This window comes from Phyllobates terribilis, unplaced genomic scaffold (assembly GCF_046119375.1).
Source record: "Phyllobates terribilis strain yellow unplaced genomic scaffold, ASM4611937v1 Scaffold_5__5_contigs__length_657084704, whole genome shotgun sequence".
Taxonomy (NCBI): Eukaryota; Metazoa; Chordata; class Amphibia; order Anura; family Dendrobatidae; genus Phyllobates; species Phyllobates terribilis.
This window is the reverse complement of record NW_027362765.1, coordinates 44712552-44735297: the sequence shown is the minus strand read 5'-3', so window position 1 is coordinate 44735297 and position 22746 is coordinate 44712552. Positions and strand designations below refer to the sequence as shown.

Below are 22746 nucleotides of genomic sequence, written 5' to 3'. Positions count from 1 at the left end.
CCTATCTAACAATACGTGAAAATCGGACCACACACACGAAATGACATCAGAGTGCTGTCCGATTGTTTTCATGGACCTGTGGACTTGCATTGCCGATTTTGATCAGACGCTAAGATCAAAATTGGACATGATTCCACAATTTTTACGCTAGACTGTCAGCATTATGAATGACAGCCCAGCTGTCCAATCTGGCCGGGCCCGTGAGGTTTCCTCTGGGTGATCAGGGTGATTACCTTGCTATTTAGCTAGTTGGCAATGGATAGACCATTGCCAGTTGTATCTTTGCTCAATAGTGTGTTTGCTCTATACTCTGTCTTCTGATTTTCTGCTCTTTGTTGCCGGACCTTGTATTTGCATTTTGACTACTCATTTGTTTTGCCTCTTTTGCCTTTGACACACTCTGACCTTAGTTACCTGACGCCTGACTTTGCCTCTGACTATGCGTTTGTCTTATCCCTTTGTTCTTGACATACCCTGCTGGCTTTTGACCTCAGACTCCTTGACTTCCCCACCTCACGGCTTTCCTGTGAGAAGTGACCCAGTGTCACACTAAACCTTTTTTGAAATACTCAACAGTTCCTGCTATGACCAGCTTTTGAGGTAGAGTATTCCACAGATTTATAGTTCTTATGGTGACAAAGTCTTGTCTCCTCTGAGATTGAACCTATACTTTTCCAGGCATGGGGTGTTCCCCCCTTGTCTTTTGAGGGGGTTTATATGAAACCGCTTTTGACAATACTTTTTCTATGGGCCGTTTATGCACTTGTACAATTTATTCATATTCCCACATTGATGTCTCTTCTCAAAACAAATAAAATTAATTCTTTTAGTCTTTCCTCATAACCAAGATCCTCCATGCTTCTTATCAGCTTTGCGACTCTGTACCTTTTCTAGCTTCAGTACATCTTTTCCATGAACTAGTGCACAGAACTGAGCAGCGGAGCTTGGAATTCTTATACATTTCATATTCATATTAACCGTGGTTTCAAAGAAATATAAACTTGTGTTACATGATTAGTAGGATATGCCTTAAAGGGGTTGTCTGAGACTTTAACCCCTTTCTGACATAATACTTACTAATACTTATCTGCGCCCTGGGCCTTATGGACCAGATACTTATTAGTACGCGTCGGCAATTCCGCCCACACACAGGTTGTGTGGGCGGAATCGTCGCCGGGTGTCAACTGATTGTCACAGCTGACACCCGGTGCTATGTGCAGAGAGCGGACCCGCACCGCTCCCTGCACATTAACCCCCGAAATGCTGCAATCTAAGTTGATCGCAGCATTCCGGTGGCACGGGGAGGTAAGCGCCGTTACTTACCTCCTCACCGGCATCCCGTGCTGTCTGTGGCCGGGTCCCTTGGGTGTCATGCGCAGTGCACGATCACAGTATCTTCTGCCTTTGCAGCGCTGTCAGGATGTATAGCACAGGGTTGGTGCTGCATTCCTGCGCTATACAGGTGATCAGCCTGCATAAAGTGAAAGTCCCATAGTGGGACAACATGTAAAAGTTAAAAAAGAATCAGAAAGTGAAAAAAAAAAAATATTAAAAATATTTAAAAAAAAATTAAAAAAATAATCCCCAAAAAATAAAAATATATTGTACCCATCAATAAATATTATGAAAAAAAACAATAAAAGTACACATATTTGGTATCGCCGCATAGGGCACCACCTGACCTATAAAACTGTCCCATTAGTTAACCCTTTTAGTGAACACTGTAAAAAAAAAAAAAAAAAAGCAAAAAACGGTGCTTTATCATCATGCTGCCGAACAAAAAATGGAATAAAACGCAATCAAAAAGACGAATGTAAATACAAATGGTACCGCTGAAAACGTTATCTTGTCCCGCAAAAAACAAGCTGCCATACAGCTCCACCAGACGAAAAATAAAAAAGTTATAGCTCTCCGAATAAAGCTATGCAAAAAATATTCTTTTTTTCTGTAAAATAGTTTTGATTGTGTAAAAGCACCAAAACATAAAAAAACTATATAAATGTGGTACCACTGTAAACGTACTGACCCGAAGAATAATCAATTTTACCACACGCAGAACGGCATAAACAAAAAAACTATTCCTGAATTGTTGGTTTTTGTTTATTCTGCCTCCCAAAAATCGGAATGGAAAGCGATCAAAAAATATCATGTGCCTGAGAATGGTACTAATAAAACGTCAACTTGTCCCTTCAAAAAACAAGCCGTCACATGACTGTCGGCCGAAATATGGACAAATTATAGCTCTCAAAATATGGCGATGCAAAAACTAGTCTTTGCAAAAAAAAAAAAAGCGTCTTTTAGTGTGTGACAGCTGTCAATAATAAAAACCCGCTATAAATCTGGTATCGCTGTAATCGCACCGTCCCAAAGAATAAAGTCATCTAATCACTTATACGGCACAGGGAAAGGCGTAAAAAATAAACTCTAGGGTTAGGATTGTGCTAGGGTTAGGGTTGTGCTAGGGTTAGGGTTGTGCTAGGGTTAGGGTTGTTCTAGGGATAGGGTTGTGTTGGGATTGGGATTTTTTCAAAAGTAAAGAAAAAAAAAGACCATATGGAGACTAGTGTTGAGCACAAGTGCTCGCTACTTGAGTTTGCATCGAGTGCTTGGGTATGCACCGAGTATCGCGGGTGCTCAAGTGATGTGCTCGAGTGTCCGCCCTATATGCTTCGCAGCCAAAAAAACTGGCGGGGATTACCTGCCATGCACGAGCGATCCCTGCATGTTTTTTTTTGGGTGTCTAACAACCGTGAAACATGCGGGGTGGGGACTCGAGCATGTCACTCGAGCACCCGAGATACATGGTGCATACCTGAGTACCCGATGCAAACTCAAGTAGCGAGCACGTGCACTCAAGACTAATAACAACTTATTCAATATGATGACCTAATGTTATCAATTTCTGTGTCGTACCTCTGGGTTCAAAATGTTCACTATACCCTTTGATAAAATCCTTGAGGGGTCTAGTTTCCAAAATGGGGTCACTTGTGGGGGGTTTCCACTATTTAGGCACATCAGGGGCTCTCCAAACATGACATGACGTCCGCTCTCAATTCCAGCCAATTTTGTGTTCAAAAAGTCACACAGTGCTCCTTCCCTTCTGGACTGCTGTGCGCCCAGTGTATTTTCCCCACATATGGGGTATTGGCGTATTCAGGAGAAATTACACACAAGTTTTTAGGGTCTATTTTCTCCTCTTACCATTGTGAAAATAAAAAATTTGAGGCAAAAACATCATTTTTGTGGAAAAAGTTAGATTTTTTTATTTTCACGGCTCCATGTTATAAACTTCTGTGAAGCACCTGGGGGTTCAAGATGCTCACCACACATCTAGATAAGTTCCCTGAGGGGTCTAGTTTCCAAAATGGTGTCACTTGTGGGGGGTTTCCACTGTTTAGGCACATCAGGGGCTCTCCAAGTGCTACATAGAATCCGCTAATTATTCAAGCAAATTTTACATTCAAAAAGTCAAATGGCGCTCCTTCCCTTCCCACCCCTGCCATGTGCCCAAACAGTGGTTTTCCCCCACATATAGGGTATCAGCTTACTCAGGAGAAATTGCACAACAAATGTTATGGCGCAATTTCTCCTGTTACTCTCATGAAAGTGCAAAATTGGCGGCTGAAAAACATTTTTGTGGGAAAAATTTGAAAATTTTATTTTTACAGCTCAATGTTATAAACTTCTGTGCTCAGGATAAATTGCACAACAAATTTTGGGGTCCATTTTTTCCTGTTACCCTTGCAAAAGTAAAAAAATTGGGTCTAAACTAACATTTTTGTGAAAAAAGTTAAATGTTAATTTTTTTCTTCCACTTTCCAAAAATTCCTGTGAAGCACCTGAAGGGTTAATAAACTTCTTGATTGTGGTTTTGACCTCCTTGAGGGGTACAGTTTTTAGAATGGTGTCACTTTTGGGTATTTTATGTCATAAAGGCCCCTCAAAGTCACTTCAAATGTGATGGGGTCCCTAAAAAAATGGTTTTGTACATTTTTTTGGAAAAATGAGAAATCGTTGATCAACTTTTAACCCTTTTAACTTCCTAACCAAAAAAATTTGGGTTCCAAAATTGTGCTGATGTAGACTGTAATGTAGCGCCTTGCTGCATTGCTAAAATGTCCAGGGGGTGTGTTCTAGCTGGCCATGTACCTCCCCTCAGGTGACTGATCACATGACTGTGACATCATCACAGGTCCTATGTGCACAGACTGATATATAAACCCTGGTAGTTTTGAAACAGGTGTGAAAGGCATGAGGGACACCAGAGTGCCTGGAGAGGCTGGAAGAGAGAGGCCTGGTGAGGCAAGAGGCTAAATCCCTGTGTTTGGGACGCAGTAGCCCTGGAAGGCACGTGGCTTGGAGACCACGGCTGGGAAGCCTTAAAGCCACAGCTTTGGCAGAACAGAGCTGAGAGAAGCAGCTAAGACCCAACAAAGGTAAAAATGGTTCTTTATATGGACATTGATGTTGTACCTTGCTGAAGTCTGTATCTAAAGCCAAGCGGGCATGTCTGCCATTGGAAAGGTCTCCTGGATGTTATGTGTATAACCATGCCGGTGAGCCACTGAGATGGACTATGTTATGTGCAGTTATGAAGTGTAATAAACTGCTGGATGTCGTGTTATCAGAAAACGTGGCTGATGTGCTTTAATTAACCCCGTGAAGCGAGTGTCCCCCAGCGTGACGAATAGCGCTACCTTACATGTGGTTCGAGAATGCGGGCAACTGCAGCCCGGTTGCTAGGGGCAACTGTAGCCCGGTTGCTAGGGGCAACGGCACAGGACGACGAGTGTGGATACAAGCATCTTGCTGTGACTCGGCGGGGTCACGAAGATTAAAGCATCTTGCTGTGACTCGACGGGGTCACGAAGATTAAAGCATCTTGCTGTGACTCGGCGGGGTAACGAAGATTAAAGCATCTTGCTGTAACTCGGCAGGGGTTACGAAAATTGTCGTCGCACTCAAACCTGGTTTGCTGTGGCTCGGCGGGGCCACGAAAATTTTCCGGGGAGAGCGGTGTGTGTGAATAGTGTACCGCGATGGCTGTGAACGGAGCAGCAAAAGAAAATGAAGCTTTTGCGCAGTTAAAGTGCCGGTTAAAACCGCAGCAGGAATGTGAGAAACGTCTACAGGACATGGTGGAGGAACCGCAGGAGCTGTGGACACCGTATAGAATGGCGGCAGTGAACCATTCTGTGGACTCTCCGGGGGCGCCAGTATTGTCCCAGAGTGCCCGGGGAGGTGGTAAGAGATGTTGTGAATTGAGTCCTAAGTTTATTGTTGATTTTTTTTGTAAAAATTCTCCTACAGGTGTGGGTGTCAAAAAGGGGGCGGAGTCTAAAAAGGGGGCGGATTTCCAAAAGAGCGTGGAGTATAGAAAACCAAAATTTGTTACTGGTTGTGGGTTGGTACCGCCTAAAAATGACAATTTGACCGTTGATAACGGGGTAGCTCCAGTAGAAGGGGGTGACGTCAAAGTGGGAGGTGACTTATTGGTCCACGACACCATGGGGAGTAACACAGACCCCGTAGCTGACGGTGACACTTTGAAAGTAGAAGGAGAGTTCAGTCAGGAGGGGCTAGACGAGGGGAGAGAGTCCCCCTCTCATCGTCAACGTCGTAAGGGCCACAAAAAGGTTGCTCCTGTAGTCTTCGCTGAAAGTGAAAATAAAGAAAATGTATTGCGGTGTGCCTTTGTTCCAAGTGTGGATCCTCCTTTAGAGGCAGAAGTTCAGGTGACGTTGCCAATAGCAACCTCCGGTACAGTACTGAGACAGAAGGATCAGGATCTGACAGCCCTGAAGAGGAGGTGGCCAGTCATGACCAACAGCTGGAGCCTATCAGGCAGCAGTGTCAGAGTGATGGGCAGCAAAAACTGGAGGAAAGCAGCAAGGAAATCAACAAATGGAAGCAGATGTTCCAGAAAATTTGAGGACCTCTTCAGAACCCAAGAGGAGGTTGTTCGGTTACAGTTTGACAGAGCTATGTCTGAAGATGAGCTCTGCGAGATGAAAGATCATTTCTCCCTGGTACAGTTAGAGCTGATGCAGGAGAAGCAAATGCTGGATGAGGGTCTACTCCAGAGGGATAGGGAGCTATCTGCCTTAAAAGGGGAGCTGCAGAAATTCCAGGACCAAGTAAAGCCTCTAATGCAGGAGAAGGAGCTGCTGGTGGACTCTCTGTACCAGCGAGACCAGGAGCTATCCACCCTGAAAGAGGCTGAAATGAGGCATGAAAAGTTCAATAGGGAACTGCAACAAATTAAGAGAGACTATGAGGATCTCCTCAGGGTTAAAGAAAAACTAGAGGATGATAAGGCGGATGCAGAACACATGCGCCAAGTGGTTGAGACCACTCTGCAGAACACCCGTAATGAAAATGATGATCTCCGCAGAAAGACCCTAGGTCTGGAAGCTCAGGTGAAGGATCTGCAGACATTCTGTGATGATCTCCTGAGGGCAGAGATGTGCCTTAAGGAAAGAATCAGCAAGATGGAAGCTGAGTGGAAAAAGATGGAGGAGTCTGTCGGAGAAACCACAGACCAGGGCCAGGAGTTGGCCACTGGAGATGGGAGGTATGAAACAAATACCTACTCGAATAATGCGAGCTCGGATGATTCGGTGGATGTAAGAACCGAGATCAAGTAGCTCAAGGACACGCTACAAGCCCATTTGAAGCAAGAGAAGCTTGAGAGACTGGCTGTTGAGAGCCGAGTAGGCGCATTGGAGACAGAGAGGTCTGAGAGAACTCTACTATTAAAAGAGCAGTTGAAGCAGGAAGTGCTTCAGAGATGAGCTGCTGAGAGGCGAGTAGCTGAGCTAGAGGAAGAAGTTGTTAAGCTCAAAGGTTGCCTGGCAAAGCACCACTCAGTGAACGAGGCCTCCTTGGAGAAGGAAAAGGGCAAACAAGTGGCACTTACTCCTTTTATACCATGAGAAGGTGGACCACAGGAGAGCTGAGAAAGTGTTAAAAGAAGATAAATATGAAATAGAAGTGGTCAAGACGAGAATTCTTGAGGTCGTAGCTGTGAGTCGGCTCAGGAGAAGCATACAGGAAGAAGAAGCTGAGAGTCAGTTGTCCCTGCAACCTGAGCCGGATGACTGCTTGGAAACCTCTGGTGAGACAGAAACGTCTCGGTACAAGTGCCTCGTAGATGTACCCGAAGATTTGAGAGAAGAGTGCACCAGAGAGTCAGTGCATGAAGAGTTTAAGAAGGCCGTGGGAGCCTGTAAGGTGTACTCGACACCAGAAGCTAAACGGCTGGTGGTCCTGTCCACAACCGAAGTCACAGTGAAGAGGGTGACTATCCTAAGTGACATGCACTGGCGATGTATTCGCACAAAGCGGTTTGTCCGGTTGAAGACTGAACAAGCCATTAGACAACTGGAGCTTATGAGAAAAGCTCAAAATCTGCGTGAAGAGGTCATCCGGGTGCCTCATGTTCTGGTAAGAAAGCTCATTGGGAGGAATGGCTGAACCATGCAAATGTTGGTAAAGAAGTCTGGGGTGATGAAAGTAAGCAGTCCACGTGATCGTCAGGACTGGATACCAGATGAAGATGCTAAAATGTCCAGGGGGTGTGTTCTAGCTGACCATGTACCTCCCCTCAGGTGACTGATCACATGACTGTGACATCATCACAGGTCCTATGTGCACAGACTGATATATAAACCCTGGTAGTTTTGAAACAGGTGTGAAAGGCATGAGGGACACCAGAGTGCCTGGAGAGGCTGGAATAGAGAGGCCTGGTGAGGCAAGAGGCTAAATGCCTGTGTTTGGGACGCAGTAGCCCTGGAAGGCACGTGGCTTGGAGACCACGGCTGGGAAGCCTTAAAGCCACAGCTTTGGCAGAACAGAGCTGAGAGAAGCAGCTAAGACCCAGCAAAGGTAAAAATGGTTCTTTATATGGACATTGATGTTGTACCTTGCAGAAGTCTGTATCTAAAGCCAAGCGGGCATGTCTGCCATTGGAAAGGTCTCCTGGATGTTATGTGTATAACCATGCTGGTGAGCCACTGAGATGGACTATGTTATGTGCAGTTATGAAGTGTAATAAACTGCTGGATGTCGTGTTATCAGAAAACGTGGCTGGTGTGCTTTAATTAACCCCGTGAAGCGAGTGTCCCCCAGCGTGATGAATAGCGCTACCTTACAAGACATATGGGAAATGTTATTTATTAACTATCTTGTGTAACAACATATCTCTCTGATTTAATGGCATAAAAATTCAAAGTTTGAAATTTTAAAAATTTTCGCCAAATTTCAGATTTTTTCACAAATAAACGCAAGTGATTTAGAAGAAATTTTACCACTATCATGAAGTATAATATGTCACAAAAAAACAATCTCAGAATCAGCGGGATCCGTTGAAGCGTTCCAGAGGTATTACCTCATAAAGTGACAGTGGTCAGAATTGTAAAAATTGGCTCGGTCATTAACGCGCAAACCACCCTCGGGGGTAAAAGGGTTAACATTTATTGCCTATCCTTATGATAGGCAGTCAATTGTATAGTGGCCGTGGCTGGGTACTATACATCCGCCACTGATATGCAGTATCCAGCCGTGGACACTATTCCACCTAATGAGATGTGCAGCTTCATAACTGAGCAGTTTTGGTCACCTCCAACACAGGGAACCAAGGCCGGGACAAGGTATTTTGGTGCCCTAGCAGATGGAGCCAATGGTGCCTTTGCCCCATTAATCCTGAGCCCCCAAGTAATGGTATATATTTCATTCATCTGCAGCATATATTCTGCAACCTCATTTCCATCTTTGCAAGACTGTTGATGTTATATATTTCATTCATCTGCTGCATACATCCAGCAACCTGATTTCCAACATTTCCATCTTTGCAAGACTGTTAATGGTATATATTTCATTCATCTTACTGAGCTGTTCCCAGATGCTGTAAGGTCATTTCATTTGCTCAATTAGTTTTAGGATCCTTGTTGGCCTGCAAACTTGTTTATTTATTTCTGCATTTATTGTCTCCTGCTGTCTTAATTTAGTTGATTGATTGTTACCGGGTTAAATTAGTGATAGATCTAAGAACAAAACGCCTATATATTCAGACAGAGCTTTGGGAAAGCATTTATGCACATTTTATTCCAAGTGCATTTTTTCATAGTGCCTGCCAGTTGAACATGGCAGTTAGACAGGACAGGAGACAGGTAAGAGATTCAAAGAAACCTACTTCCTCAACACTTGCATTGCAACAAATATTCACCACATGTATTTGTGTAATTTTATATTCTGGCTACCGCACTCACTCACATCCACCATCCTTGCACAAACTCTTTGCACTCCATCCACATAAGCTCTCCTCTCCTATGTACAGCACTCATGCTCTTTTCACAATCCTAAACTGCACAGATCCATTGACACCCACCATACAACACAAGAAACGCTCTCACAAATCACTTAACCATCTGCTCTCTCTCTCTCTATTCTCCTAGTCCCAGGACATCTCTCCTAATCTCGGCCCTTCTTGTAATAGTAGGTCAAACCCCTCCCCGCTATACTCAGAAAACCTGCAAATCTCATTAATATTCCTTGCAGGCCTTCTGTCTCTTTTAATTGTGCCCTCTGGAATTCACACTCGGTGTGTAACAAACTCTCCTACATCCATGATTTTTTCCTTTCAAATTCCCTTAACCTTCTGGCTCTTACGGAAACCTGGATACAGTAGTCGGACACCACTGCCGCTGCTGCTCTTTCGTATGGTGGCCTACATTTTTCACATACCCCAAGACCTGAGAGCAGACAAGTTGGAGGTGTTGGTCTGCTCCTGTCAACAAAATGTACTTTTCAGGTCATCCCTCCAGCTGAAAGATTGCTATGATCATTGGCAGCGTGGTAAGCTTTCAAATCTCCCTTTCCCTCCTCCCTACGACTACAATAGAACATTATATAGGCACTAAAAACTCTCTAGAGCTCTATTATAACATCAAGATATGCATGTAATGAACATGGTAAAGCTCATGCATATGCCCCAATTCAAGTGATATACATAATACTTATCATGGTAGATTTACAGAGTCAAAAGGGCTAAGAATATTACCCATACAGGACTAGAGTTGGGGTAAAACTCAGACACCTCATGCGTATCACTGTTGTTCACAGCTTCTTCAGGGAAAGTGTGTGAGAAAAGGAAGTGAATGCCAATATAATTAGTGGTAATTAGTTACCAGTGATTGTGATGACGTTCTGGGGGGGAGGGATGTGCACACAATGAGAGCCTGCTACTGGAGAAGAGCAAAAAAAACACACAACAAAAAAGACAAAGGGAACCAGGCACTATAATAGACGCTGGCGCGTGCACACTGGCATCTGGATGTGATCTCCCCTGCATGAGAAGATCTCAGTTGTCAAGGACTCAATGTCCGTGCGCGCTTGAGCCCTAGGACATGCTGCAAACAGGTTTCCTACTGCGGTATGTGGAGAAAATCCAGTCTGGCCAAAGATTTCATTCATTATAAGTTTATGCTTAAAATATACAACTCACCCATTCACCTCTCCAAACAAACCTATTTCAACACCCACATAACCTCACTGTCCAATAATCCTAAACGACTCTTTGACACTTTTCATTCCCTCCTCAATCCAAGAGTACAGGCCCCCACCACCAACCTCAGCACTGACGATCTGGCTAATTATTTAAAAGAAAAATTGACCATATCAAACAGGAAATTTTCTCACAATCCCTTAATATCATGCACTGTCCTCCCCCCTCCCCTCCTCCACTGCATCTACCTCACTCTCTGTCTTTGAACCCGTCACAGTAGAAGAAGTGATCAGGCTCCTTTCATCTTCTCGCCCTACTACTTGCACCAGTGACCCTATTCTCTCACTTCTCCTCCAGTCCATTTCCCCAGCTGTCATCACTCACCTAACTAAAATATTTAACCTCTCGCTCTCTCGTCTGGTATCTTTCCCTCCTCATTTAAACACGCCAGCATACATCCATTACTTAAAAACCTAAACTGTGCTGGTAACTATAGACCTGTCTCTAATCTTCCCTTAATGTCGAATCTCCTGTAACGCTTGATCCACTCCCAATTTATAGACTTTCTCTCAGATAACTCTCTTCTTGACCCTTTACAATCATGGTTTCTGCTCTTTACACTCTACTGAAACTGCTCTCACTAAATCTTTAATGATCTACTGACAACTTAATCTAATGGTCACTACTCCCTGCTTATTCTCCTGGATCTCTCTGCATCAGTCAACACAGTGGATCACCAGCTCCTCCTCACTATGCTCTGCTTTATCTGAAACTGAACCTGTCAAAAACTGAGCTCTTTGTGTTTCCTCCCTCCACTAACCTACCTATGCCCAATATTGCCATTTTCGTGTGTGGTTCTACCATTGCTCCCCAGCAACATGCTCGCTGTCTTGGTGTCATAATTGATTGAGATCTTTCCTTCACTCCCCACATCCGATCACTTGTCCGCTCATGTCATGTACACCTCAAAAACATTTCTAGAATTCAACCTTTTCTTACATTTGACTCTGCAAAAATTCTTACTGTTGCTCTTATTCATTCTCGTCTGGACTATTGCAACTGTACTAATCGGTCTTCCTCTTAATAAACTCTTCCCTCTCCAATCCATCCTGAATCATATTCTTTTCCAACCACTACACCGATACCCTGTGCCAGTCATTGCACTGGTTGCACATCCAATATAGAGTTCAATATAAACGCATCACTCTCACCCACAAAGCGCTCCATGCTTTAGCACCACCCTACATCTTTTCCCTCGTCTGTCTACCGTCCTACCCATGCCCTCTGTTCTGTTAATGACCTAAGATTAATATCCCCATTAATCCGAACCTCCCATTCCCGTCTCCAAGACTTCTCGCAAGCTTCGCCAATTCTTTGAAATGCATTACACAGGACACTTTGATTAATCCCTTTTACCCACAGTTTTAAGCGTGCCCTAAAAAGGCATTTCTTTAGACTGGCCTATTGTCTCAACATACTTATCTAACTATCCCTGTTTTGCCTACACAAAATTGTCTTCAAAACCAGGACCCTCGTATCATCTGTTCACACACCCTACATGCACTTAATAGTCCTCTGGTTGGTGACTGGTTCATGCAGCATTACGTGAACACCCTATTTTTTTATATTGATGGCCGAATTGTACAATACAAACAATTGTTATCATACACCTTTCCTGTCTCCCACTATTTCCTCATAGATTGTAAGCTTGCGAGCGGGGCCCTCACTCCTCTTGGTATCTGATTTATGTGATTATTGTTATTCTGTAATGTCTTTTATTGTCTATACAAGTCCCCTGTAAAATGTAAAGTTCTGTGGAATATGTTGGCGCTATAAAAATATAATTATTATTATTAAAGGAATGGGTCAGAGACTAAGGTAACAGGTCCTATAATGCCCCCTTTTCCCTTTCTGGGGACCACTACCACTAGAATTGTCACCTTTTTCTCCTAAAAATACCAGCAAAAGTAAAAAAAAAAAAAGTGGTGTATTTTAGGGGTGAGGCTCAACAGGTGGTGTGTTTTCAAAGTCAGATATAGAGGTCCTATATTTTAAATTTTAGACCAAAGGACAGTCAAACTAATGTAGCTTAAAGGGAATCTGTCAGGTCCCTCGTGCCCCCTGAACCACCAGCAGTTGGGTCTGGATATATAAACACCCTGTCTAACAGTCCCTTTATTACATTACACACATAAACAGATCTTTAGAAAAAGTATTTCTAAAGTCAGTTTAAGATATGTAAATGAGGGCTTTGACTTGTCGAGGGAGCATTAGTGTCCCCTAGTCGCCCCTGTAGGCGTAATAACATGACTTACAAGCACGAGCGTCATCGCTAGTGCTATACTTGCCTTGCGAATGCCCTCATTGATCTCCTGAAGTCGAGTGTAACCGTGCCGGCTTCAGAGAGGTGCACTGCGCATGATCGGAATTATCTGCACACAGCCACACACCTCACCTAATCCAGACTCCCCGTCCTCTCACGCCATCCCATGTCCCTTGTGTGCGTTGTCTCCAACAGCTCCTCTGCTCCTGTCCCGGGTGGCGTTAACAGCAATTTTATTTGCGTTTACAATCCAGTGAAGGGTAGTGAGTGATGGGTGAATGATGTCAGTGACTGAAAATGCTACCCTGTATGCCCGCATCCCGGCCGTCACTATGCTGAATGCCTTTGGCTGAAAGAAGGTGCTAGGCTGCCACAGGCATTCAGAACTGTCAGGGTTTTTTTCTGCGAAGTGCGCTCCCCTCGGAGAGGCAGGAGGTAGTGCCCTAGGCAGGTGCCTACCCTCCCTGCCCCTTGACCTGGCCCTACCAGGAACAGCTTATCGGGTGGTGCGAGTGTCTCGTTCCCACCGATCAGACATTGATGACCTATCCTAAGGACAGGCCATCAATATTAAAGTCTCTAGACAACCCCTTCAATAACCTTCCATGACATTACACATTTTTCTGTCAGAAGGCTGTGTTTGTCACATTTATCTACATCCTATAAAATGTTGCTACATGTCCTGCAATTTGTATGGGAGTTTTTACATATAAAAATTATAAACGCTTAAAAGTTTATATTACACAAAAATAAAAAAAAAATAAGTTATTTTTCCTCCCCAGGTGACTGTATCAGAAGCTCCAAAAGATATGTGATGTCTTCAGATTGTAAAGCCTTTCATCATGTTATCATACAAGATACATATGAAGAGCATGTCCGTATCCCAGATATACCATCGTCCCTTCAGAGTGAAGATTTATCACCTAATCCTTTTCAACAGGACCTATCTCCTGTTTCTTTTCAGAAAAATAAAAATAACAGAAGTGATATTGAACATGAAAGATCTCCCAAAGAAGAGAATCAAATTGCATATGGAAGATGTTACGTAGACATATCAAATGTTGTTAAACCTGAGAGAAGTCACACAGAAGAAAATGCATTTACATGTTTAGAATGTGGGAAATGTTTTAAGCAGAAATCAAATCTAGTTGCACATCAGAGAACTCACACCGGAGCAAAGCCATATTCATGTTCTGAGTGTGGGAAATGTTTTACAAAGAAAGCGTATCTTATTTCACATGAGAGAAGTCACACTGGGGAGAAGCCGTTCTCGTGTTCAGAATGTGGAGCCTGTTTTAACCGTCAATCAAATCTTATCAGGCATAAGAAATGTCACAAAGGGGAGAAGCCGTTTTCATGTTTGGAATGTGGGAATTGTTTCATACAGAAGTCTGATCTTGTTACACATCAAAGAATTCACACAGGGGAGAAGCCATTTTTATGTACAGAGTGTGGGCAACGTTTTAGCCGAAAATATTCTCTTTTTACACACCAAAGAAATCACATGGGGTTGAAGCCACATTCATGTTCAGAATGTGGGAAAGGCTTTAGCCGAAAATCATGTCTTATTAGACATCAACAAAGTCACACAGTGGAGAAGCCATATTCTTGTTTATAATGTGGAAAATGTTTTGAACGAAAAACACATCTATTTTTATGTTCGGAGTGCGGCAATGTTTTGCCTATAAAAACAATTTCTTAAGCATCAAGAAACTCACCCAGGGAAGTAGACATTTACTTTTTGCTTCAAATTTGTTTTTACTAATAAATGGTACAATAAAACATATAACATTTTGGCTATTTTCCCACAGAACATGTTTGTTGTGGACTGCTGTCAGCGGAGGTCCTGGAGTGATACACACAGTGGTATATAATACTGCAAATTTTGCAAAAAAAAAGGTGTGGGGAAGGTGCACTTGCACATCTTGTCTGTTTATATTGCAGATATATTTTGCAGTATGTGCATGACATTGCTTAAAATCTGATGTTATTTTATGGTAGCAGTGTAAAATGCAGCCGATTTACCTCAAGTGAATATACAGCAAAATATCTCTGTTTTTTTAACCCCTTCGTGACCTTTGACATACATGTACGTCAAAAGTCATGTCCCTGTGTTTGATGCGGGCTTGCACGCCGAGCACGCATATTTTCTGAAGCATGATGGCTGAATTAATCAGCCATCATGTGCCCTTAACAGCCACGGGTGGAGCGGAGCACTGCTATGTATAGCGCAAGCAATCAGATGATCGCAGCTTCCAAGTCCCCTAAGGGGACTATTGAATACAGTAAAAAGTGGGTGGGAAAAGTTTTTAAAAATATGAAAAAAATAAACAAATTGAGATCACCCCCCTTTTGTACTATTAAAAATAAAAAAACGAAATATACACATATTTGGTATTGCCTCGTTTGTAAAAGTCCGATCTATCAAAATATAAAGCAAATTAATCAGATTGGTAAACGGCGTAACGAGAAAGAAATCGAAACTCCACAATTAAGTTTCTTTTTCCAAAGTAACATTGCAATAAGAGGAAATCGAAACATTGTATAAAGCCATCACTCATATCCGGAAAATTTAAAGCATTGCGGGTTTCAGAAAATGGCAACACAAGAAAAGATGGGTTTTGGGGAATCATATTGCCAGGTCAGTTTTTGCCGCATAATGAGCATGGTGAACAAATCCTTTAAGCCTTTCGCTGCCAGTAATTTTTTTTCATTTTGCGCCTTTTGATAGGCAGAACAATTTTTGCACTTTTGACATGTACAAATAAAATCTAATTTCTAAATAAAAAATTGGTATTAAACTTCTCTCACACCCACCTATATATTTTTGGAAAATAGACACTTGGCACATTGTCAAAATGCTACGCAGCACTTTATACATGCAGTCACCTTCAAAGATAAAAAAAAAAAATTATAAATAAATGCATAAATGTTGATATGAATGGCTAAAAGGGTGATTTTTCTCAAAGCGTAATAGCAGAAAAATAAATTCCACAATCTGTTAGCTAATTTCTGGCAAGCATAGCAATACCACTTGTGTGGTTGTACATCACACAGCATGGCCCAGCAGGGAAGGAGCGCTATTCGGCTCGCGGAGTCCAAATTTTGCTGGATAGATATTCAGTCGCCATATCGTTTTTGCAGAACCTCTGACTTGTTGGGACAAAGAAAACACCCCCAGAAGTGACCTCATTTTGTAGACGATACCACTTAAGAAATCCATCTAGGGGTGTTGTGAACATTTTTACCTCATAAGTGTTTCCTATATTTCTTTACCATAGGCTTGGTAAAATGCAAAATTTTTTTTTTTTTCCCCATATTATGTAGAATTAGCTCAACATTTTTCACCCATAATGTATTACTCAGTTTTCTCTGAGTTTGGCAGTACCCTATATGTGGTTATACACTACTGTTGGGCGTACGGTGAGGCTCAAAGGGGAAGGAGCACTGGTTTTCTGCCACCAAATTAAATTTGCAGAGGTATCAATATAAAAGAAACTGACCAGAAATGACCATTTTATAAATCATACCCATCAAGGCATTTATCAAGGAGTATAGTTACAATTTTGATCTGAAAATGTCTTCAAGAAATGAATGTGCAGCAGATGAGTAAAATTTCAGCAAAAATTACCAATTAAAGTTTATATAGTGAACTTTTGACTGTGTGGCATAAGTGACTTATTACAGGTGTATTCTCACATTTGAAAGTTTATCACCTATCTCAAACAGTCTGACCCTCAATAGACCCTGAAAACTGGGAATACAAAGAGTCTTGTGTCAGTGGAGTGGAGGCTGATTATGTGTACTGCTGCTCCATTCATTCTTAAGCCTCATTCAGATGCCGTGCCGGCTTCAGAGAGGCGCGCTGCACATGATCGGAAGTCTCTGCACACAGCTCACCTAGTCCAGGCTCCCCATCCTCTTGCACCATCTGATGCCCTCTGCATGGGTCGTCTCCAACGGCTCCTCTGCTCCTGTCCTGGGTGGCTCTCACAGCAATTGTATTTGCGTCTACAATCCAGTGAAGGGAGTCAGCGATGGATGAGCGGTGTCAGTGACTGAAAGTGCTCCCCTGTGTGCCCGCTCCCTGGCCGTCGTTGTGCTGAATGCCTTCGGCCGGAAGAAGGTGCTAGGCGACCACAGGCGTTCAGCAGTGTCAGGGCTTTTTTCTGCAAAGTGCACCCACCCTTGGGGAGGCAGGAGGTAGCGCCCTAGGCAGGTGCCTACCCTGCCTACTCCTTGTCCTGGCCCTACCGGGAACAGCTGATTGGGGGGGGTGAGTCCCCTCCAATCAGACATTGATAACCTATCCTAAGTACAGGCCATCAATACTAAAAACCTAGACAACCCCTTTAATAACCTTCCATGACATTACACATTTTTCTATCAGAAGGCTGTGTTTGTCACGTTTTTCTATATCCTATAAAATTTTGCTACATGCCCTGCAATTTATATGAGAGGTTTTTATATAGAAAAATGATAAACGCTTATAATACACAAAATAAAAAATAAAAGTTTTTTTCCTCCCCAGGTGACTGTATCAGAAGCCCCAAAAGATATGCGATGTCTTCAGATTTTAAAGCCTTTCATCATGTTATCCTACAAGATACATATGAAGAGCATGTCCGTATCCCAGATATACCATCTTCCCTTCAGAGTGAAGATTTATCGTGTAATCCTTTTCAACAGGACCTATCTCCTGTTTCTTTTCAGAAAAATAAAAATAACAGAAGGGATATTGAACATGAAAGATCTCCCAAAGAAGAAAATCAAATTGCATATGGAAGATGTTACGTAGACATTGCATTTACATGTTTAGAATGTGGGAAATGTTTTAAACGGAAATCAAATCTAGTTGCACATCAGAGAATTCACTCGGTGGAGAAGCCATATTCATGTTCTGAATGTGGGAAATGTTTTACAAAGAAAGCATATCTTATTTCACATGAGATAAGTCACACTGGAGAGAAGCCGTTCTCATGTTCAGAATGTGGAACCTGTTTTAATCGTCAATCAAATCTTATCAGGCATGAGAAAAGTCACAGAATGGAGAAGTCGTTTTCTTGTTCGGAATGTGGGAAATGTTTTACAAAGAAAGAGTATCTTATTTCACATGAGATAAGTCACACGAGGGACAAGCCATTCTCATGTTCAGAATGTGGAGCCTGTTTTAAACGTCAATCAAATCTTATCAGACATGAGAAAAGTCACAGAGGGGAGAAGCCGTTTTCATGTTCGGAATGTGGGAATTGTTTCATACAGAAGTCTGATCTTGTTAGACATCAAAGAATTCACACAGGGGAGAAGCCATTTCTATGTTCAGAGTGTGGGCAGAGTTTTAGCCGAAAATTTTCTCTTTTTACACATCAGACAAATCACACGGGGGTGAAGCCACATTCATGTTCAGAATGTGGGAAAGGTTTTAGCCAAAAATCATGCCTTATTAGACATCAACAGAGTCACACAGTGGAGAAGCCATATTCATGTTTATAATGTGGAAAATGTTTTGAACGAAAAACACATCTATTTTTAGGTTCGGAGTGTGGAAATGTTTTGCCCAGAAAAACAATTTCTTAAGCATCAAGAAACTCACCCAGGGAAGTAGACATTTACTTTTTGCTTCAAATTTGTGTTACTAACAAATGGCACAATAAAACATATAACACTTACACTGGCATGTCACTCTCCACAAGGAGAGAAATGTTAGATTCTAGTAGACTTGTGACGCAAGTATGCATATATGAGACTTTTTGATCACTTTTTGTTTTTCATCTTTTCTGGCACAGTGATTCTGGCCTACATTAAGTGAGATAAATAGCATTTTATAGTTTGGGTCATTACTGACACGGTAATACCAAATATGTATCTATATATTTTTATTTTTTATCATTTTTTTTTCAATAAAATGCGATATTTAATGGAAAAAAATAGTTGTATCACTAAATTTATCCAAAATAAAAAACTTTTTATTTTCTTACCGTTTTTTTTTTATTTGTTTTGCAGCTGTAATATACACTTTGCATTCACAGGGATAGGAAGAGATCACACATCATCTCCCTCCAGTCCCTGCAGCATGCCAGTCTGCCACCCCCTCTACCTTTTTAGAAGGCTGTATCAAAGCCTGGTTTGCGGCTAAAGAAGTGATCTAGAGCTCATTTTGAAGCTGAGATTCAAAATAAGATCGGAATTGCCGCTATGCTTGTGACACAGACCGAGATATTATGGGATAGGGCTCATGTACATGGCCATATTTTCAGTCCAAGTGCGATCCGACATCAAATTGCACTGGGACCAATGTTATTCTATTTAGCTGTTGTTACACGCACACTGCTAGGTTCAGATAGGGGCGAGACAGGTTACATGAATTCTTTGGAATCCTGGAGGAACCGTTACTCAGGGCGACCATAGACCATGTGCTGCAGCTTCTCTCGGACACACAGGGGTATTGACCCTCAGGCACAGACACATAGGTTGTTTCAGTTGCTGACCAGACACACTTGACAAGAATCCTCATAAACGGTAGAACAGTAGCATTTAACAGCCAGTGCAAGTTAAGTCTTATGAGCAACAGGCTCCAGTGATAAACAGTACAGTTTCCTTCATTTTCCTTAGCAGCACAGCAGTTCACAGTCTTACCAGTAGTACAAGACAGCACAGTTCTAATGCAAAGGCATATTAATGAACACAGCATTCTTTACAGCACAGTGAGATGGGGGGGGGGATTTGCTGAGGGAGATGATCCCTGTGACACCATTTCTTCCAGTCCTTATCTTTCTGCCTGACAATACTCTGCACTGTTAGTTCAGGAACTCTACCTGACCTGTGCTTAGCTTCACTCCTGACTTGAATCCTTTTCACTTGCAGGGGCGCTTCTGTGAGATACAGAACACACACACCACCTTTCTCTTTGGCTCCAGCCAGACAGTAAACAACTTCCCCACAATCCCCCTGGGGCTCTGCTAAAACACTCCCCTTCTCCTGTGAGTGTGTTAACCCCTCTAGTTGCTGGATGCTTCTGGAGCACAACACTTCCTGTCTCATGTGCTTGTGTTACTTCTAATAGTTGATGAATGCTTTTAAAGCAACAGCACTACTTCTGCATGTCACACTCTGCAACAGCACTACTTCTGCATGTCACACTGTGCACATATCAGATTTTTTCCTCGGACTAAGAAAATCTCTGCATGCCTAAATTTGAACCAATATTCTGACTTTTTTTTTTCTCAGATGTCCTCCTAGTTGCATCCGTTATTTTCCTCATCTGTTTTTTTCTCACTGGAGAAGATTGACTGTCTACATTTTTTTTTTCCATTGACTCCTAGCAATGGATCAGTTAACAATGGATGAACCTTGGTGAGACCAGTGAAGTACAAAGTGAGTCTTCCTTGACTCATCCATGTCTAAAGGATCCTTATAGACTTTAAATTGCACCTGTCAGCAGGATTGTGCTCAGTAAATTACATACACTGTCAGGTGGGCAACATTATACTGATTACCGTGATACCTTGGTTGATGAAATCTGTCCTGTGGAACTTGTGTAATCTTTACTTTCAGTTTGGAGATAATGATATGTTCGTGCTTTGGGGCGGTTCTATCTGACTCTCTGCTTGCATATTCAATTGTATACTCTTAGAACAGCTCACTGTGTCTTCACTGACCTCCCTCCTATTTTACATAATGCCCCTAGTAGTGCAGAGCTAGATAAAATAGGAGGCTGGTCAGTGAAGGCACAGTGAGCTGTCATATGAGCATATATAGATGCATATGTAAGCAGAGCACCAGATGGAGCCCCCCCACAGACCGCCCCGGAGCACAGGCATATCATTATCTCCAAACTGAAAGCAAAGATTACACAAAAACCACAGGACGGATTTCATCAACCAAGGTATCATTTTAATCAGTGTAATATCGCCCACCTGACAATGTATGTAGTTTACTGCGCACAATCCTGCTGACAGGTATGCGTTAATGGCCGTTTCTAATCCACAAAACTGATGAGACTAGGACAAACTTTGAGCCTCACTGGTGACACAGTCAGAGTCCGACAAAAGAATGGACGGCAGATGAACATGCAACATTCACATATTTTTAATCCTAGTCTGTCTGTGAAGAAAACTGAGCACTTGGACCAATGTTATTCAGAGGGCTGTATATCCACATGAAAAATTGCAGCCTCTACTAGTCTCTTCCATATTTCAGATTAGACTTGTTAATTCAAATCTGTGGGTGTGCAAAATAAAACCCAAAAAGTTTCATATAGATCATCCGTAAAGCATCTGATTTTGATGGATACATTGCAATTCTTTATCACAGGAAGCTGTATTTGGTCTTGTAAATTTTAATAACTTGGTTAGCTTTTTCTGAATGAAAACCAGACTCTTTTTTTTTATTATGCTTATAGCCAAAAAGTGAATCACACGTCACCCAGAAAATAGACCTTCCTTTCTGGAGATAACCCTAATAGTGATAGGACCTTTGATTTGACTATTGGTAAAAGAAAAAGGAATCAAAATTGCTGGACGAATCATCAATAATCTTAAATATGCAGACAATACAACATTGATAGCAACTAGCGTGGATGGAATGAAGGACGTATTACAGAGTGTCAAGATAGAAAGCTCGAACATGTTACTTCTACTCAATACAAAGAAAACAAAGATATTGACTACTGCCAGGTACGACCGGGACACATTTGAGATGGACGATGACGAACTGGAAGTTGTAAAGGACTTCAACCTACTCGTATCAATGATAACTCAAGATGCAGTTACGACACTGGAAGTCAATAGGAGAATAGCTATCGGCCAATCAATAATGAATTCACTGTACAAGGTGTAACAGGGCGGGTGGTGGAACCACTGTGCATGGTGCGAGGAGAGCCCCCGAAGGGCGTAACTATGGACCTCACCAAACTCGACCTCAGATGTATGGCGGCTTGACGACTCCATGATCCGCAGAGAAAGGTGGACCAGGTGCTACTCCGAGACTAACCTCGAGTGGATGGCAGGCGCAGGCTGGCACGGCTGATGGATAGGTCGGCTCACACGGCTGATGGACAGGTAGGCTCTCACAGCTGATAGGCAGGCTGGCACGGCAGATGGACAGGTAGGCTCTCACAGCTGATAGGCAGCCTGGCACGGCTGGTAAACAGGCAGGTGCGCACAGCTGATAGACAGGCAGGCGGGCACAGCTGATAAACAAGCAGGTAAATGGAAATACATGCACTGGGACCTGAGAACTAACAAGAGTGTTAGGAAACAAACTTACAACGTTGCACAGGCACCTCCTTGTTGAAGGAGGTGCCTTAAGTAGTCAGTGTCCTCCAGCCATTGGCCGGGAACACTTTAGGACTAGAGGTGGGGCATGCATGCCCTAAGCACAGTGCTAAGGGATCTGCGAGCTGTGCACGTACCACGGGCAGCATTGATGTGCGAGGAGGACGGAGGAGCGGGACACTCCGGCCGGTGGCCGCGGCGCTGAGGGGGTCAGCGTCTCTGCCGGGGGAGGGAGGTAGATACACCGGTGCCACAGTACCCCCCCCCCCTTTATGCCCCCTCTTTTTCAAGCCCACAAGAAATCTCTCCAGGAGGTGAGGGGTATGGATGTTCTCCCTGGGCTCCCAGGATCTCTCCTCAGGACCAAACCCCTTCCAATCTACTAGTAAAAAGGTCTTTCCTCTTACCCTTCCAGTAGCCAGAATATTCTGTACCTCAAAAACGTCTTCCATGCTGACTGGAGCAGGAGTGGTACCAGGGTCTTCAGAGACACATGAAAGGAATTGGGGATCCATAAAGAGACAGGGGGTTTGAGGGCCCAGTTTATATGAGGGTACCTTGAGACGGACATACTTGGACGACAACCATACCTTGTCCCCAGGATGAAACAGGCGGATCCAGACCTCTCTTGTCTGCATGTCTTT

At 42.9% G+C, this 22746-nt stretch overlaps 1 pseudogene; it reads left to right on the top strand.

The window, feature by feature from the left end:
* LOC141271431 (uncharacterized) overlaps positions 1-18679 on the top strand; it is a 66513-nt pseudogene extending 47834 nt beyond the window's left edge.
* Positions 18680-22746: the final 4067 nt, after the last annotated feature.